Source organism: Colias philodice, chromosome 15 (genome assembly GCF_061535455.1).
Source record: "Colias philodice isolate Cphi_HAF_F1 chromosome 15, ilColPhil1 Martin Lab GWU primary, whole genome shotgun sequence".
In the NCBI taxonomy this organism is placed as follows: domain Eukaryota; kingdom Metazoa; phylum Arthropoda; class Insecta; order Lepidoptera; family Pieridae; genus Colias; species Colias philodice.
The window spans coordinates 6,944,708-6,966,186 of record NC_143100.1 but is presented as its reverse complement, the minus strand read 5'-3'; the positions used below and the strand labels follow the sequence as shown (position 1 = coordinate 6,966,186).

At 33.1% G+C, this 21,479-nt stretch overlaps 2 long non-coding RNA genes across 3 annotated transcripts; both read left to right on the top strand.

Moving 5' to 3' along the window:
• The first annotated feature begins 7,885 nt into the window (after positions 1-7,885).
• Positions 7,886-10,677, top strand: LOC149482303 (uncharacterized). The gene is made up of 3 exons (XR_016316749.1): positions 7,886-8,002; positions 8,624-8,651; positions 10,524-10,677. It is a non-coding gene; the product is annotated as an uncharacterized LOC149482303 (long non-coding RNA).
• Positions 10,678-14,122: 3,445 nt separating this feature from the next.
• On the top strand, positions 14,123-16,087 carry LOC149482302 (uncharacterized). Of its 2 annotated transcripts, none has more exons than XR_016316713.1 (3): positions 14,123-14,254; positions 15,546-15,570; positions 15,899-16,087. It is a non-coding gene; the product is annotated as an uncharacterized LOC149482302 (long non-coding RNA). The 2 variants fall into 2 exon arrangements; XR_016316714.1 differs by lacking the exon at positions 14,123-14,254 and adding an exon at positions 15,212-15,285.
• The last annotated feature ends 5,392 nt before the right edge of the window (positions 16,088-21,479 follow it).

The following is a 21,479-nucleotide window of genomic DNA, read 5'->3' as shown; positions in this document are numbered from 1 at the left end:
ATTATTCCTGCAACCGTGGTACATGAATACAATGCACATTTTCAACTCTGTAATTCAAAATTATTATCAAATTATAATTATGAACGATCTAGAATAAGCTTTTCAAACATCTGTCTTAAAATGTTGGTTAAAACTTTAACGATATCGTTAAAAATAATGGATTTTAAAAAACGACACTACCAAAAATCAATCTACTAAGAATATGCTAAGAATTGGAATAGAAATAGTATTACATAGCCTGAGAACTTATTTAATACACCAAGAAAGTCCTCTTCCCATTCCTTATATTGTACAGATTGAAATGTGTTTGCTTCATCGTATGCAAAGAAGTCGTATACCATGTTTGAGGTACCAAAACAAACAGGAAATTTAAATCGCTTTTTTTTGGATTCTTTAGCATACATTATATCCATTTTCTGCCAGTTTTTTTAATTTGTAAGGTATTATTATTTAAATTTTCAAACATTGGGTGGTATTTCTGGTAAGTAACATCATGCTGTGGCTGAAGAACTACTGAGAAGTAGGGAAGATTCATCTCGCACCGCATGTAATGGCTGTAATTCTGCAGCAATTATATTTTGTCGATGGTAAAAATACTGACTTTTTGGGTCTTCATTGTGTCTCAAATCAATATGTCGTATAATTCCGAAGGTATGGTGCTGGGGGTAAATGATTGACACTGTTATCATAGTGAAATCACTCCCGTAGGTCTACATTTCCTTCAAAATCGTCATCTCAACTCAACGCCAGACTCTTCAGCTTCCGCCAGAGGTAGGGAGGGAATTTTTTATTGATTGCCAAGTCATGCTCCTCTAAAACATATTAAAAATAGAGAAAAATATATCAAAATGATGACGTTGAAAATGGAGGGCCTTATTGGCAACGTCCGTTACATAGGACATGTGAAGAATACCCTAGTATATGTCAACGTCCGTTTTATGGGACATCGTATATAAACTAAGATTTGTATTCCAAATATTGTAAAATATGTAAAAATTATGTCAAAATACTATACTTACAATCGTATTTTAACTAATAATATAACATTATAAGCAAAATAGCCAAAATACTTACAGTTATTATCAATTTTATCGGGAGAGTCAAGAGATCCGTTTTTTGCAATTTTCAAATGGTCACCATTCGCGACTGTACTTCGCTTTGGTAAAAAAACCTACATGTACGCGAAGGACATAGCTAGTACCTTCCCAATATACCGATTAGCAAAGCTTAGGTCTGCTATAACAGCGCCAGCATGTGTGTAAATACTATGTCCTTTAAAACTGACGAAATCAATTTAAGGGTTAAAAAAATATATTTATTTTTTCACTTCAAACATGAGATTATGACCTCGTTTCAACGTTTAAAAACTTATTAAAAACTTATTTCAGGTCGACAAAGATGGTTTTCCAAAAGGCTGGTTTTTCGGCAAGTGCGATGGCTGCAGAGTGACAAACATAGGAAATGGACGAGAAAACACTAACACGGTGTATATTAAAACATAACAAATAATATTTAAGTAAAATCTTTTAAGTATTAATATTTATTTTTTTAAATATTCATTAAATACATACTAAATATTTCAATGTTTCATTTGTAAAAAACCTTAATGTTAGTAGATAATTGTTAAATTAATGTTATGTAAAGCTCTACGTCACATAAAATAAAATTTTACAGTTCCACTTTCTTTTATTGTATCATCGCTATCTATAGCTTTGTTTTCAATATATTTTATAAAATGTGTTCAATAATAATTATATTGATTTGCCCTGTCTTGAAATTGGAATGATGAAAACTTATCGTTTTATACTTTAATAACAATAGTCTAGTAATAGCAAGTAATATATAGTAATTTAGATGTAAGCTGCCTATTACTTAAGAAATTAATTAAATTTTAACGTATTACCAATATTAAAAACGGGGAATAATAAAATTAAAAACTGAACTAGGTGCATGCTTTATTCGAGAGTATAAATTATTTTAGTTAAATACGCAGAGTACATGTAGGTACCTAGGAATTTATGAGATACTAAATGTAACAAGTAGAATAATATTGTATGTTATAAAAAATGTAACATTTTAACATAAACTAAAACGTATATACGGTGTTTATGAAAACGGATAAATACAGAATATTTTTATACTACTACCTACCCCTATGGCGCTGAAACCCCGAAGTGGGTCTTGGCCTCTGAGACGTGAATCTCCATCTTCCCCGGTCCTGAGCGGTCTCTTGCTAATTATTATTTGCTCGTAGCACGGGCAGGCGCAGAATATCTTTATAATTATTGTTAAAGCCTAGCCTTTGTTTATACAAATGATTATAACATTTAATCTTTTCTGATTCTAATATAAATCAAGCATGAAGATACATTGCTCATAAATATCGACGGATTGGAAAGCTACATAAATATAATATCCTTTGCATATCAATATATTGTGTAGTGCCCAGATTAGCTAATACGATTCGAACACAAAATGTAGCCGTGTAGTTCAATGTGAATTTAGTTTCCTTGCCGACGACGACGAGCCGCTATTTGATCAAGCCACGTTCACACTGACCGAGCTGCTACGCGCGGAAAATGATTCACGAGACTACTCGATCTGTGTGGACTCGCCTATGATCTTCGCAATTACTTTTCGATGCGGCTCACTCTGTATGAAACCACCTATTGAATTATCATAATTACATACTATGATATCCAAGACGTATACAAAACGCAAGAGCTGCTATTCTTTATATTATAAGTATTTATAAGTATGTACTTCTTAAGAATATGTGACCAAGAAAAATGAGAAAAGGGTTCAAGGATACTTAAAATATAGTTTTTTTGAAATTAAAGACTGGACAGATTTGTTAGAAATTTTTAAAATGAATGAAATGGAATCATCACTACGGGACATTTTTACATTTTATAAGTATGTATGTATAATTCTTCACATCTGTGAATAACCAACGAACAACCAAACAACATCGAATTAATTCGATATACAATAATACAGTCGTAAGGTAAAAGCACCTAATACGGAGGTATTTCACAATATTTGAAAGTAAGTAACAAAAATAAGCATTTGCAAGTCTTTCTGAAGGTGCCAAACCACTTGATCGTTAAAAGTGGAACTTAAATTTTGTATTTCTGTTGAGTCTATGTTTATTTTCATGATATTTCTTATTTTAAAAAAATATTTAAATAGTCAGGTCGATTTTCCCTAATACGGAGGTATGATCTTGGTCAGAGCCTATTACTGCGGTAGACGGCTCCTAAGTCCTAATACGGAGGGTCAGAAATTGTATTAATTGAAGTTCCGTACAAATAATATAAATGTGTTAGTAAAGTAAATTGTAAGTTTTTCTTTGGTTGACCATTGGTTTGATTACTTTGATTCACTTTTATTGTGTTTCAGTTATGCTTTTGGTTTTATCAAAAAAAAAATCACGCATATCAAATAAGAATCTACAAAAAAAAGACACAAAACTTCTTATTTATTTACGCAACCCTAAATCTGGTAATTTTATGTTCTATGAATAGGGCCGTAATAGGAGATCATTTAACCTAATACAGAGTTACCTGGAAATAACTACCACCGTAATAGGAAAACTACTCGTGTTTTTAATAATCCTAATTCTGACCAATCAAAAATTCAATAAACAAGAGAATGTAAATGCTTAATCAAACGATAACAGTTTTTTGGCTCAGATGTGTAAAACTTAAATCAACAGTTATACAAAATAAATGATTTGTGATAAATTAAAATACACCTTCCTATTTTTACCCCTTCTAAGAAACAAACATTTTGTACTCAACCATTTTCATATTTAACTGGATTTCTAATTAATAACACATACCGCAGAATATGGTTTTTAATTTATCAGATTAATAATTATTTCAACTAATCTTGGAACTAATTCAATAAGTAAATAAATTGAAAGTTATAACCGTCGAGCCGCTTTAATGATGGGGCCGCGGGTATTTGTTAGAATTCTTCCGCGACCCCCTCGGCGGCAGCCCATCTTCAGGCCAGGCGCAAGCCAAGAACAGGAAAGGTGGTTTGCCTGCTCTTCCCTCCCGTTGGCGGCATGAGCGGAACACGTCTCAAGTCGCCTCACCGCACCGGACGATGGATTACATTCCCCGTTCCACCGCCCGGCGCCCTTCGTCAAGGAGGCACGTTGCGACCGTGTAAAGCGGCCGCAACACGGCGACGACGCCCAATAAGACGTCTGCGCCGGGTCCGCGTGAGGATCCCTCTCGCGCACCCGCTCTGCCTCCTCTTTCTGCCCTGTATTTTTCCTATTTCGGAGTTATACAACCGTATTAGGATTAATCTATTAAATTCGTATCGTATTACGGCGGTATTTTATTTCTTATTTTTTGGGTTAAAAATGACTTACAAATATGAAACAAGGTATTTAAATAGTGAGTGTAATAGTAGGAAAATGCTATAAACAATACATATACAAACCTGAACGGCTTATTAATACGAAAAACTTAGTTTATAAATACATATTAGTGTACTTACTTTTGTTGTTCCGCGCTTGTATGGAAACACCTCTCACGTCGATGCCGTTACATAGCTTGATTGATATTGTTGTGTTGTCTATGTGCTATACTTGCAAACGTTTTTTTTTAAGTCATGAAGTAATAAATTTGGAATAAATAGTTTACGTTTTGGTGTACTTAGAATTAATAAAACAGGAATAAAACTCGAAAATAGAAATACCACCGTAATAGGAAGCGATTTGGACTAACGCCGTATTAGGAGCTTTTACCTTAGTCGTAATAGTTGAAATTATTATTTTACCCGTCGTTATGGTACGGGAGCTATTAACGTTAAAAAAAAAGTCATTTTAGTATAGTTGGTTTTTTGATATACTGTTCCTCTTGCTATTTCGGTTAGAGTCCGGGCTGTCTGGCTGGTCGCAGTGGTTGCGTTTTTTAGTGCGCATCTTATCTGCACAGGATAATTTCCTTAATTTTAAGTTATTTTTTAACGCGTAATGTTTAATATTTTGCCTTTAGATAAATCCATCAGACATAATTTTTTTATTGCAAGACGTTTTTTTCGTTGTTAAATAGACGCCAGACGCAATGTTTTATTTCGTTTTTATAAAAAATTCAAATTATTTTAGAATGTCTGTAAATTTCATATTATGTTCTTCAAACATAATATAATCTAAAATTAATTAGCCAGACGCTAATTCAATTGTTAAGTATTAAATATGTACAAATAAAAACGTAGTGAAAGTAGGTAAGTATAACAATTTGATGATTGTGTATATGGAGAGATAGTTTAAAGTGCAAGAGAGATAGAAAGGGTCGGCCGCGAAAATTAAATAACAATAAAAAATAACTTTTTTTTTTCGAAAATATACGATGCATAGAAATTGAATTGTTCCTACTCTAGGATTCCCTGTGTTGTGGGAACAAGTACCTTCCATTGGTACATTTTATTCCTTAGGCTAAAAAATAAACTATTAGGGTACATCAACAATCTTCTATACAAAACAATTTTTTTTATAACTAACTAGCGCCCCGCCTGGCCCTGGCTTCGCACGGGTGCAATGCTGATACTAAATACACTACAGAAAAACTGTGAACGTTGAATATAAATATTAAATACATAGCGAAAAAATATATAGCCGGGCGGCCGGCCGGTACCGCCGCAAACGCTACGTCCCGCAATTTTTAAATCTGTAATATCTTCGAAAATATTCACTTAAATCATACGGTGTAAAGGGCCATATAGATCTATATTAAATGAACAATGTATTCAAGGTCTTTAATTGGTTAAGGATTAATGCTGTACCTATTGGTTAAAATCGCTTCGAAAATTAGCCATTATTATTTGTCGTAAAAAGTAAATGTCAAAAAAAAGTTATTGCGGGTTATCCATAAGAGATAGGCATATACTATCACGGACTTTTCTGTAGACCTTTTCAATGTGTACTATTATAGTTAGTACATTATTTTGATAAAACTCGTAGGGTTCAGCCTGCGTTTGCACTGTATGTGGAAAAAATGTAATTATTTACGACATCACATTAGAAACCTCAAAAATAACAGTACTTTTCCACTATTTAATGGGTGTTATTATACATATAAACCTTCCTCTTGAATCACTCTATCTATTAAAAAAACCGCATCAAAATCCGTTGCATAGTTTCAAAGATTTAAAGGGACATAGGGACAGAGAAAGCGACTTTGTTTTATACCATGTAGTGATGATGATAACAATATTAATTCATTAATCTTAATATATATACATAAATCTCGTGTCATAATGTTTGTCCTCAATGGACTCCTAAACCACTTAACCGATTATAATAAGATTCGCACACCATGTGCAGTTCGATCCAACTTGAGAGATAGGATAGTTTAAACATGTAGGTACCACGGGCGAAGCCTGGGCGGACCGCTAGTATACTAGCCAAATAAATTCATGCTAACTACTTTAGTTAAATTCAATACAAACTTAAACATGCGAGTGTATGTGTGTTCACGTGTGTGTGTCGTGTGTGGTGTGGTGTGTGATGATGATGATGATTATGAAGATGGCTTTTTAAGTTTAACAATGTAATTGTTTAACCTTCATTGATATAGATTTTATTCTATTTTCAATGTATGGTAACTTTAATATTTTATTTTTCACTTTTATGGTTTTTTTTTTCATTTTAGCTTTTATTTATAAGAACAAGTGTAAATAATATTGTATTCTTGCAATTATTTCCTGTCGCATAATTAAAATACACTAGCTGATGAACTGCATGCTTCATTACTTTTTTTTATTTATACACATTATTTAATACTTAACAATCGAATTAGCGTCTGGCTAATTAATTTTAGATTATATTATGTTTGAAGAACATAATATGAAATTTACAGACATTCTAAAATAATTTGAATTTTTTATAAAAACGAAATAAAAAATTGCGTCTGGCACCTATTTAACAACGAAAAAAACGTCTTGCAATAAAAAAACTATGTCTGATGGATCTATCTAAAGGCAAAATATTAAAAATTACGCGTTAAAAAATGACTTTAAGTCATTTTTTAACGCGTAATTAAGGAAGGAAATTATCCTGTACAGATAAGATGCGCACTACTAAACGCAACCACTGCGACCAGCCAGACAGCCCGGACTCTAACCGAAATAGCAAGAGGAACAGCATATCAAAGAACCAACTATACTAAAATTCTCACTTGTCAACGTCGGTAGCTCCTATACGATTAGGTGGGATTCTCAAAAACTGAACGTGAACTCCAAACTGTAAATTTCATTTAAACCCCTTCATTAACGTCGCTTTCAGTGTTATCTTCTGTCATGTTTCAGAGATACAGTTAGAAAGACATACAGTAAATGTGGGCCCTTTTCAATTATTTTCTGGTATGCTAGAGGAGGCAACAGAGCAGTCTCACCCACAGTGCCAGAGACAGTATGTTGCCGGCCTTTCAAGTAGGATTATACTCTCTTCTTGAAGGTCCCCAGTTCATAGTCGTTTGGAAATGAGAAAGTTTGTTCCAGATATCTGTTGTACGCGGGAAGAAACATCTTTTAAAGATCGCAGTTGTAGATCGCCAACAGTCAAGGTGAGGGTGGTATTGACTATTGTTGTCGATGTCGTGCTGTCTGATGGTGGAATTTTCTGCTACTTGAGAACTCTCAATAGTTCTCTTAGAACGCAGACTTATGATGTAAAAAATGGGTTTACCCTGTGTGGTTAAAAATATCTCCAAACATATTTAAACGCGAACATTATTAAATTATATTTACGTAATAACAACCAAATATCTAATTGTATTCGGCTATCACAGGAAGAAATTAGTTTTCCTGTAGTGTATATAATAAACTGTACGGGAATTGGTCCTTCATTATGTGCGGCAGACTCGCCTAATTTACTATTAAATTAAAATTATTTTATAAACAAAATCATGAAAATACTTCATATATTAGTGATAACGCTTCTTTTCTGTGTAAGTTTATTTGAAGCAAATCCTATACCAAAGTAAGTAAAAAACTGAGACGGGGAATTCCATAACAATTTTTTATGTTTATTTATTTTATTTTAAACTAGCGACCCGCCCCGGCTTCGCACGAGTGCAATGCTGATACTAAATAGTAAATACTGTATAGCGGCGGCCGGCCGGTACCGCCGCAAACGCTACGCCCCGAGATTTTTAAATCTGTAATATCTTCGAAAATATTCACTTAAATCATACGGTGTAAAGGGCCATATAGATCTATATTAAATGAACAATTTATTCAAGGTATTTAATTGGTTAAGGATTAATGCTGTATTGGTTAAAATAGCTTCGAAAATTAGCCATTATTTGTCGTAAAAAGTAAATGACAAAAAAACAAAAAAAGTAAATGACGTAAAAAGTAAACGAAACGTTGTATTTAGTATCAGCATTGCACCCGTGCGAAGCCGGGGTGGGTCGCTAGTTTCGCAATAAAAAGTAGCCTATGTCCTTTCTCGGGTATCAAAATATCTCCATAACAAATTTCATGCAAATTGGTTCAGTAGTTTAGGCGTGATTGAGTAACAGACAGACAGACATTGTTACTCTCGCATTTATAATATTAGTATGGATATGAAAAATTATTGATAATTTTTGTTTTCTAGGCCCGATGACTCGGAGGCGTTTGAAGTAGTAAGTATTTTTTTTACGAAATAGCAGTTAATTATAACAAAGAGAACAATTGTATAAATAGCAGTTTGAGAATGATCAGTCCCTCATGATATAATTTACTAATTCAATGAAATTGATATTATACTTATGTACCTTATAACAAACGCCATAAAATTATGCATGTATGGTATAAAAACAGACTTACTTACTCACGCAACTTTCTCTGCTTTCGAGCGGAAAGGAGACTATTTTTTGTGGGCCCACCAAGACTCGGTAACGTATAGTAATAAAAAAAAACGTGTAATAATATAAAATTATATTATGAATTTTGAAGCTTCGTTGTTTTACAAACGAAACCGGAATCATGAAATCGAATTAAAAAGCCTTATTTTGATATCATCCCTGCTGTAGTGCTGTCAACAAACCAAGAACAATGGCCAACATAAAAAAAACTGGAACGAAACGTTTTTATCGATAGAATGAAAATAAAACAAAAAAGCGAAAAAAATTGCCTTCAATAAACCACTTTAGAAACTGTTTTTATTCTTATTTATATGGAAGAATATGATTGATAGCGATTTTAAATCCTGTCATTTATCAAATAAAACAATTTTTTTCTACTCAGCTAAAAAAATCCGTGTAACGAAACGTTATATCTATTGGCTGCTTTGATGGAATATGTCAGATTCGGGATTCCTCCTGTCGTAGCCCCCTGCGTCAATTTGCAATGAATGTAAACAATGTTTTTTTTACCTATTTTAAAATGAAATTGCTACAACTTTAATATTACAATTGAACATGAATAATAGAATAGCTGTGCAAATGGATACCTATCCTAATATTATGTACCTACTCCTAGTCATAAAATATCACGTACCTAAATACCTACCTAAATCTAAGCCTACCTAGTTACTTAACTAATAATTTCTTATTGAATCAGTTTTCCCAATCGCTAAAATCGCATCAAGGTCCAGTAATATGAGGTACACCCTGTGGGTACACCCACTTATATCTATTTTCTATAAGTACCTTCGTTGTGTCCGATTTCCGAGCTTGGAATCGTGACAATGTAGGTATATGATGTTTTCTAATATTATTAATTTAATTTAATATAATATTAAGTATATTTATTTATTCATTTATTTAAATATATTGTACCCAATGATTCGGATGGGTCACACAAGACAAATCGCTCATTATCAGTTAGTTTTTATGTAGTAATGAGGTGAATGTTTGCACACGTATTTCCAAAGATTCCGGTTAAATCATGTAAAAGTAATGTCACCACTTTAATCTGGGGACTTCAAGGAACAAATTAACACACATTTCATTAATATACGCTAAGAAATTGAGGTGGGCCTATTCTCCAAACAAAAAAAATTGTCTCCTTTATATCCCCATTTTAGAAACATATATATATATATCATTGATGCACCTCTGCTATATTGACGGAGCTGAATTAAAAATATGGTATAAACTCTAGTCTGTCTCTATATACCTATGTGAAGTCCCATGTACTAGAAGTATTACCTATGCATAGTGCATACCAATAGTTTATTAATCAATTTTCTTCAGAGACAAGTAGGTAATTAGCCTTCAGTGCCTGCACATTTTTTTTCGTCATCATCGGGAATCAAACAAAGAACTCCACGGTTCTGAGCTCACGCGCCACCCACTGTGCCAAAGAGGCGGTCTTATTAAAAAAATATTAAAATATAATGAAAAATTAAATGACATTAGTGTACAAATGTTACTATTAAATTAAATATTCCCCATTGTTTAGTACTTATCTTTAATATAAAAATGAATCGAAATTTTTTATCTTAAAAATGAACCATAAAAAGCATTTAACTGATTATTTAAAAATAATAAATGTATACAATCTTATTTCAGCATGACAAAGATGGTCCTCGTGGCTGGGATGGCTGGATCGACACATGCGATAACTGTTCTGTGACAAACGTAGGAAATGGACAATATAACACTAACACGATCTTTATGAAAATTAAAAAATAATATAATAGTTAAATACATTACATACTAAATATTTTAATGTTTCATTTAAATAATAAACCTTAATGTTAGTAGATATAAATGTTAAATTAAATCTACTCATACGCTGTCGCGCGAGATAATAGGTACGTAGTTAATATGCTCGTGTTTAATTCTTATCTCGTGATAAAAATAACATTTAAACATGGAACAGTGTGAATGTGGTGAATATCAGTATCAGTGCAAAAATATACTTACTTTAGTTATATAAAACATCCTCATTGACTACATTTATCTTTGGTTTTTCTTGTAATGCTGTTGTACAGTGTACATCTATAATAGGGTCAAGCATTAGAATATTCTTACTTTGTATTTATTTTTAAGGAATGATGCTCGATCTGTCGATGTACCCCAATAAATAAATAAATGTTATTAATGTATAGCACTACGTCTGCATCTATACATATAATAAATCTGTAGAAGGGTCAATTCTGTACATTGAAAATATTGAAAAAATAAATAGCAGGGGGTGTTACTGGATCGATACAAAACCCAAATATGTGATTAAAAAATTTTTTGTCTGTCTGTCTGTCTGTCTGTATGTGAAGACATCACGTGAAAACTAACGGTTCGATTTCGATGAAACTTGGTATAATTATACATTATTATCCTGTGCGTAAAATAGGATACTTTTTATTCTGGAAAAATACGTAGCAAAAAAATAATCTTAATTTTTCAGTTTTATCCATAGACGTTGTTCTGTAGAACCGCGAACACACGTTGGGTATTATTATAGGCCTAGCCGTATTTGGGTCCAATAGATATTTATAAGATGTTATTGTCAGAGTTACTCAAAATGGAGAAATAAACCATCCACGCGAAGACCCACATCCGCGCGGACGGAGTCGCGGGCGGAAGCTAGTATAAAATAAAAATTTTCAGTTCCACTTTCTTTTATTAAATTTCATCGCTATCTATAGCTTTGTTTTCAATATATTGTATAAAATGTGTTCACTAATATTTATAGTGATTTGATATTTATCTTGAAAAAGGCCATAAATTAAAAGATTGAAGGAAATTTATCGTTTTATACTTTAATAACATAGTCAGTTATGTTAACTGCCTATTACTTAAGAAGTTTATAAAATTTTAAAGTATTATCAATATTAAAAACTGAACAACATGCTTTATTCGAGAGTATAAATTATTTTAGTACCTAAAATACGCAGAGTACCTACCTACAAGTACCTAGGAGTTTATTATATTATACTAAATGTAACAAGTAGAATAATATTGTATGTTATAAAAAATGTAACATTTTAACATTAACTAAAACGTAGGTAAGTATATAAGGCGTTTATGAAACCTATTTCTACCGGGTACACTTTGGTGAGTGCGCTGCGGAATTGCACGACCTAAATAATATATTTTATAATTCCGCCATCCCCGTTTTTCCATCGTTCGTCGAGGCGCACAGATTATAGGCATCGCCACATGGTTGACGTTCCATGTACCCGGACAAAGCGGTTCGGATCGTCATTCTTTATTCGAACCGCTAGGGACTGGAACATGCTTCCTGAATCTGTGTTCCCCGATGAGTACAATATGGAGGTCTTCAAAAGGAGAGTGAACAGGTACATTCTAGGGCAGCGCGCTCCATCTTAGGCCACATCTCAGCTTACCATCAGGCGAGGTCGTGGCCAAGCGCTCCCCTATTGTACTGTAAAAAAAACCTATAAATACAGAATATTTTTATAGTTATTGTTAAAGTCTAGCCTGGTTTATACAAACGATTACAATATTTAAACTTTTCTGATTCTAATCTAAATCAAGCATATTACTATTATAATACATAATATATTTATTGTATTATAAATGCAAAAGTTTGTGAGGATGTGTGTGTGTGTGTTTGTTACTCTTTCACGCAAATACTACTGAACCGATTATGTACAATGAAATTTAGCACACATATAGAGGGTAACTTGGATTAACACATAGGATATGTTTTATCCCGGAAATCCCACGGGAACGGGAACTATGCGGGTTCTTCTTTGAAAACACGGGCGAAGCCGCGGGCCGAAAGCTCATAAATATCGAAGGATTGGAGAGCTACATAAATATTATATCCTATGCATATCAATATGTGTAGTGCCCAGCTTAGCTAATACGTATGTATACCTTCGAACACAAAATGTAGCCGGAACCACAACCACAAAAAGCACATCATCATCGGTCAGTGTGAACGTATTTTCCTTGCCGACGACGACGAGCCGCTATTTGATCAAGCCACGTTCACACTGACCGAGCTGCTACGCGCGGAAAATGATTCACGAGACTACTCGATCTGTGTGGACTCGCCTACGATCTTCGCAATTACTTTCCGATGCTGCTCACTCTGTATGAAACCATCTATTGAATAATCATAAGTACTATGATATCCAAGACGTATACAAAACGCAAGAGCTGCTATTCTTTATATTATAAGTATTTATAAGTATCTACTTCTTAAGAATATGTGACCAAGAAAAATGAGAAAAGGGTTCAAGGGTACTTAAAATAAAGTTTTTTTGAAATTAAAGACTGGACATATTTGTTAGAAATGTTTAAAATGAAGGAAATGGAATCATCATCACAACTGGAAATTTTTACATTTTATAAGTAGGTATATTTTTTCACATCTGTGAATAACAAACGAGCAAACAACATCGAATTAATTCGATATACAGTCGTAGTCGTAATAGTTGAAATTATTATTTTAGACGAGGAAGCTGTCATAATTAACATCTACTAAAAACGCGAAAATGATACCATTGCATCCAACCTTTATACCCGTCGTTACTCGTTAGCTGGGATTCTCAAAAACTGAACGTGAACTCCAAACTGTCAATTTCATTTAAACCGCTTCATTAACGTCGCTTTCGGTGTGATCTTCTATCATGTTTCAGAGATACGGATAAGAAGACATACAGCAAATGGACTCGCCTTTTCAATTATTTTCTGGTATGCTAGAGGAGGCAACAGAGCAGACGCTTCCCCCACAGTGCCAGAGACAGTATGTTGCCGGCCTTTCAAGTAGGATTATACTCTTCTTCTTGAAGGTCCCCAGTTCATAGTCGTTTGGAAATGAGGAAGTTTGTTCCAGATATCTGTTGTGCGCGGGAAGAAACATCTTTTAAAGGTCGCAGTTGTAGATCGCCAATAGTCAAGGGGAGGGTGGTATTGACTATTGTTGTCGATGTCGTGCTGTCTGGTGGTGGAATTTTCTGTTACTTGAGAACCCTCAATCGTTCTCTCAGAACGCAGACTCATGATGTAAAAAATGGGTTTACCATGTGTTGTTAAAAATATCTACTTAGTACTTACATATTTAAACGCGAACATGATAAAATTATATTTACGTAATAACAACCAAATATCTAATTGTATTTGGCTATCACGGGAAGAAGTACTTTTTCCTGTTGTAGGTATATAATAAACTGTACGGGAATTGGTCCTTCATTATGCGCGGCAGACTCGCCTAATTGAGCATTGAATTAAAATTATTTTATAAACAAAACCATGAAAATACTTCATATATTAGTGATTACGCTTTTTTTCTGTGTAAGTTTATTTGAAGCAAATCCTAAACCAAAGTAAGTAAAAAACCGAGACGGTGAACTCCATAACAATTTTCAGTTTATTTATTTTATCTATACTATCTATACTAATATTATAAAGAGGAAAAGTTTGTAAGTATGTATGTATGTATGTATGTATGGTTTTCACGCAAAAACTACTGGACCGATTTCAAAAATTCTTTCACCATTAGAAAGCTGCATCTTTACTGAGCAACATAGGCTATATTGCATTTTCAAAAAAATTTGAGATCCTTACCAAAAATGCAATAATGTAACCTAAGGTGTAAAAAAATCCTCAATAAAAATTCTGTCATCGCGTGCGCTGCGGAATCTATTGAAGATAGAACAAAAAAATGTTCTACGGTATTATAGAATGGATCAATATCTACAAGAAAGTCCGCGATACCATATGTCCATCTTCAGTAGTTATGTTACTACAACAACTTTTTTACGTTTTCAAAGTAAATAGAAGTGCCGACAGTAATCAAACCATGTTATCCATACACATATATTAATCCTTATCCCATTAAATGATGTTTTATTATAGACTGTTTCAATACCAGCAAAATACTTTTTAAATGAAAAGAATTGGATATTCCATTCAAAAGATATAACGAATTTTTAAGTGTCAATCTACAGAAAATAGTAGGTATACTGTTCGAGCAGGCCGTAGTGCGGGGGTCACGGAGGAATTCTACCAATATGCGTCTTGACGGAACACAGTGGGGTTTTGGTCGGTAGGAATCCGACATAACCCATGGCCCCTCCCCCGGAGGCCGTGGGTATCTATGAAAGATTTCCCCACTAAAACAAAAAAAAAGGCCGTAGTGCGGGACGGGGTAAAGGTGATTTTCATGTGATTAAAAATTAAACCTATAGTCCGACCTATAGTAGACTTTTCACTGTAACGATATCGCTATCTATGCGGGTGAAACCGCAGGGCATTGCTAGTTTTAAATATTTCACTTACACTTTTATTGTTGCTAATTATTTTAATTTTTGTTGTTAACATTTGTAAACATTTGCTAAACGAGACCTATGCCGGGGTGAGTTTGACTTTTACAATAACCGTATTTATTTCAGATTTCTTATTAACTCGAAATCGTCATTTTATACGTGTAAAAAATACCAGTATTTACTATGCAGTTTAATCAAAGTAACAGATGAATAATACAGATAATAAATATTATACGATTGATGTTAATGGCAAGCAATTTATATTTAAAAATATATTTTATTTGGATGTTACAGCACATTTATTTTATAAATTATATAAAAAAAATAATTGATAATTTTTGTTTTCTAGGCCCGATGACTGGGAGGAGTTTGAAGTAAGTATTTTACTATTAAATAGGAGTTAAGTATAACAAATAGAACAATAAATAGCAGTTTAAGAATGATCAGTCCCTCGTAATATAATTTACTAATTCGATGAAAGTGAGGCTGAAATCGACGTTATACTTATGTGCCTTATAATATACGCCAATTCTTCGTCATCATCGGGAATCGAACACAGAACCCCACGGTTCTAAGCTCACGCGTCACCAACAGAGTGCCAAGGATGTGGTCGTATTAAAAAAATATATTTATTTTTTCACTTCAAACATGAGATTATGACCTCGTTTCAACGTTTAAAAACTTATTAAAAACTTATTTCAGGTCGACAAAGATGGTTTTCCAAAAGGCTGGTTTTTCGGCAAGTGCGATGGCTGCAGAGTGACAAACATAGGAAATGGACGAGAAAACACTAACACGGTGTATATTAAAACATAACAAATAATATTTAAGTAAAATCTTTTAAGTATTAATATTTATTTTTTTAAATATTCATTAAATACATACTAAATATTTCAATGTTTCATTTGTAAAAAACCTTAATGTTAGTAGATAATTGTTAAATTAATGTTATGTAAAGCTCTACGTCATATAAAATAAAATTTTACAGTTCCACTTTCTTTTATTGTATCATCGCTATCTATAGCTTTGTTTTCAATATATTTTATAAAATGTGTTCAATAATAATTATATTGATTTGCCCTGTCTTGAAATTGGAATGATGAAAACTTATCGTTTTATACTTTAATAACAATAGTCTAGTAATAGCAAGTAATATATAGTAATTTAGATGTAAGCTGCCTATTACTTAAGAAATTAATTAAATTTTAACGTATTACCAATATTAAAAACGGGGAATAATAAAATTAAAAACTGAACTAGGTGCATGCTTTATTCGAGAGTATAAATTATTTTAGTTAAATACGCAGAGTACATGTAGGTACCTAGGAATTTATGAGATACTAAATGTAACAAGTAGAATAATATTGTATGTTATAAAAAATGTAACATTTTAACATAAACTAAAACGTATATACGGTGTTTATGAAAACGGATAAATACAGAATATTTTTATACTACTACCTACCCCTATGGCGCTGAAACCCCGAAGTGGGTCTTGGCCTCTGAGACGTGAATCTCCATCTTCCCCGGTCCTGAGCGGTCTCTTGCTAATTATTATTTGCTCGTAGCACGGGCAGGCGCAGAATATCTTTATAATTATTGTTAAAGCCTAGCCTTTGTTTATACAAATGATTATAACATTTAATCTTTTCTGATTCTAATATAAATCAAGCATGAAGATACATTGCTCATAAATATCGACGGATTGGAAAGCTACATAAATATAATATCCTTTGCATATCAATATATTGTGTAGTGCCCAGATTAGCTAATACGATTCGAACACAAAATGTAGCCGTGTAGTTCAATGTGAATTTAGTTTCCTTGCCGACGACGACGAGCCGCTATTTGATCAAGCCACGTTCACACTGACCGAGCTGCTACGCGCGGAAAATGATTCACGAGACTACTCGATCTGTGTGGACTCGCCTATGATCTTCGCAATTACTTTTCGATGCGGCTCACTCTGTATGAAACCACCTATTGAATTATCATAATTACATACTATGATATCCAAGACGTATACAAAACGCAAGAGCTGCTATTCTTTATATTATAAGTATTTATAAGTATGTACTTCTTAAGAATATGTGACCAAGAAAAATGAGAAAAGGGTTCAAGGATACTTAAAATATAGTTTTTTTGAAATTAAAGACTGGACAGATTTGTTAGAAATTTTTAAAATGAATGAAATGGAATCATCACTACGGGACATTTTTACATTTTATAAGTATGTATGTATAATTCTTCACATCTGTGAATAACCAACGAACAACCAAACAACATCGAATTAATTCGATATACAATAATACAGTCGTAAGGTAAAAGCACCTAATACGGAGCTATTTCACAATATTTGAAAGTAAGTAACAAAAATAAGCATTTGCAAGTCTTTCTGAAGGTGCCAAACCACTTGATCGTTAAAAGTGGAACTTAAATTTTGTATTTCTGTTGAGTCTATGTTTATTTTCATGATATTTCTTATTTTAAAAAAATATTTAAATAGTCAGGTCGATTTTCCCTAATACGGAGGTATGATCTTGGTCAGAGCCTATTACTGCGGTAGACGGCTCCTAAGTCCTAATACGGAGGGTCAGAAATTGTATTAATTGAAGTTCCGTACAAATAATATAAATGTGTTAGTAAAGTAAATTGTAAGTTTTTCTTTGGTTGACCATTGGTTTGATTACTTTGATTCACTTTTATTGTGTTTCAGTTATGCTTTTGGTTTTATCAAAAAAAAAAATCACGCATATCAAATAAGAATCTACAAAAAAAAGACACAAAACTTCTTATTTATTTACGCAACCCTAAATCTGGTAATTTTATGTTCTATGAATAGGGCCGTAATAGGAGATCATTTAACCTAATACAGAGTTACCTGGAAATAACTACCACCGTAATAGGAAAACTACTCGTGTTTTTAATAATCCTAATTCTGACCAATCAAAAATTCAATAAACAAGAGAATGTAAATGCTTAATCAAACGATAACAGTTTTTTGGCTCAGATGTGTAAAACTTAAATCAACAGTTATACAAAATAAATGATTTGTGATAAATTAAAATACACCTTCCTATTTTTACCCCTTCTAAGAAACAAACATTTTGTACTCAACCATTTTCATATTTAACTGGATTTCTAATTAATAACACATACCGCAGAATATGGTTTCTAATTTATCAGATTAATAATTATTTCAACTAATCTTGGAACTAATTCAATAAGTAAATAAATTGAAAGTTATAACCGTCGAGCCGCTTTAATGATGGGGCCGCGGGTATTTGTTAGAATTCTTCCGCGACCCCCTCGGCGGCAGCCCATCTTCAGGCCAGGCGCAAGCCAAGAACAGGAAAGGTGGTTTGCCTGCTCTTCCCTCCCGTTGGCGGCATGAGCGGAACACGTCTCAAGTCGCCTCACCGCACCGGACGATGGATTACATTCCCCGTTCCACCGCCCGGCGCCCTTCGTCAAGGAGGCACGTTGCGACCGTGTAAAGCGGCCGCAACACGGCGACGACGCCCAATAAGACGTCTGCGCCGGGTCCGCGTGAGGATCCCTCTCGCGCACCCGCTCTGCCTCCTCTTTCTGCCCTGTATTTTTCCTATTTCGGAGTTATACAACCGTATTAGGATTAATCTATTAAATTCGTATCGTATTACGGCGGTATTTTATTTCTTATTTTTTGGGTTAAAAATGACTTACAAATATGAAACAAGGTATTTAAATAGTGAGTGTAATAGTAGGAAAATGCTATAAACAATACATATACAAACCTGAACGGCTTATTAATACGAAAAACTTAGTTTATAAATACATATTAGTGTACTTACTTTTGTTGTTCCGCGCTTGTATGGAAACACCTCTCACGTCGATGCCGTTACATAGCTTGATTGATATTGTTGTGTTGTCTATGTGCTATACTTGCAAACGTTTTTTTTAAGTCATGAAGTAATAAATTTGGAATAAATAGTTTACGTTTTGGTGTACTTAGAATTAATAAAACAGGAATAAAACTCGAAAATAGAAATACCACCGTAATAGGAAGCGATTTGGACTAACGCCGTATTAGGAGCTTTTACCTTAGTCGTAATAGTTGAAATTATTATTTTACCCGTCGTTATGGTACGGGAGCTATTAACGTTAAAAAAAAAGTCATTTTAGTATAGTTGGTTTTTTGATATACTGTTCCTCTTGCTATTTCGGTTAGAGTCCGGGCTGTCTGGCTGGTCGCAGTGGTTGCGATTTTTAGTGCGCATCTTATCTGCACAGGATAATTTCCTTAATTTTAAGTTATTTTTTAACGCGTAATGTTTAATATTTTGCCTTTAGATAAATCCATCAGACATAATTTTTTTATTGCAAGACGTTTTTTTCGTTGTTAAATAGACGCCAGACGCAATGTTTTATTTCGTTTTTATAAAAAATTCAAATTATTTTAGAATGTCTGTAAATTTCATATTATGTTCTTCAAACATAATATAATCTAAAATTAATTAGCCAGACGCTAATTCAATTGTTAAGTATTAAATATGTACAAATAAAAACGTAGTGAAAGTAGGTAAGTATAACAATTTGATGATTGTGTATATGGAGAGATAGTTTAAAGTGCAAGAGAGATAGAAAGGGTCGGCCGCGAAAATTAAATAACAATAAAAAATAACTTTTTTTTTTTTCGAAAATATACGATGCATAGAAATTGAATTGTTCCTACTCTAGGATTCCCTGTGTTGTGGGAACAAGTACCTTCCATTGGTACATTTTATTCCTTAGGCTAAAAAATAAACTATTAGGGTACATCAACAATCTTCTATACAAAACAATTTTTTTTATAACTAACTAGCGCCCCGCCTGGCCCTGGCTTCGCACGGGTGCAATGCTGATACTAAATACACTACAGAAAAACTGTGAACGTTGAATATAAATATTAAATACATAGCGAAAAAATATATAGCCGGGCGGCCGGCCGGTACCGCCGCAAACGCTACGTCCCGCAATTTTTAAATCTGTAATATCTTCGAAAATATTCACTTAAATCATACGGTGTAAAGGGCCATATAGATCTATATTAAATGAACAATGTATTCAAGGTCTTTAATTGGTTAAGGATTAATGCTGTACCTATTGGTTAAAATCGCTTCGAAAATTAGCCATTATTATTTGTCGTAAAAAGTAAATGACAAAAAAAAGTTATTGCGGGTTATCCATAAGAGATAGGCATATACTATCACGGACTTTTCTGTAGACCTTTTCAATGTGTACTATTATAGTTAGTACATTATTTTGATAAAACTCGTAGGGTTCAGCCTGCGTTTGCACTGTATGTGGAAAAAATGTAATTATTTACGACATCACATTAGAAACCTCAAAAATAACAGTACTTTTCCACTATTTAATGGGTGTTATTATACGTATAAACCTTCCTCTTGAATCACTCTATCTATTAAAAAAACCGCATCAAAATCCGTTGCATAGTTTCAAAGATTTAAAGGGACATAGGGACAGAGAAAGCGACTTTGTTTTATACCATGTAGTGATGATGATAACAATATTAATTCATTAATCTTAATATATATACATAAATCTCGTGTCATAATGTTTGTCCTCAATGGACTCCTAAACCACTTAACCGATTATAATAAGATTCGCACACCATGTGCAGTTCGATCCAACTTGAGAGATAGGATAGTTTAAACATGTAGGTACTACGGGCGAAGCCTGGGCGGACCGCTAGTATACTAGCCAAATAAATTCATGCTAACTACTTTAGTTAAATTCAATACAAACTTAAACATGCGAGTGTATGTGTGTTCACGTGTGTGTGTCGTGTGTGGTGTGGTGTGTGATGATGATGATGATTATGAAGATGGCTTTTTAAGTTTAACAATGTAATTGTTTAACCTTCATTGATATAGATTTTATTCTATTTTCAATGTATGGTAACTTTAATATTTTATTTTTCACTTTTATGGTTTTTTTTTTTTTTCATTTTAGCTTTTATTTATAAGAACAAGTGTAAATAATATTGTATTCTTGCAATTATTTCCTGTCGCATAATTAAAATACACTAGCTGATGAACTGCATGCTTCATTACTTTTTTTTATTTATACACATTATTTAATACTTAACAATCGAATTAGCGTCTGGCTGATTAATTTTAGATTATATTATGTTTGAAGAACATAATATGAAATTTACAGACATTCTAAAATAATTTGAATTTTTTATAAAAACGAAATAAAAAATTGCGTCTGGCACCTATTTAACAACGAAAAAAACGTC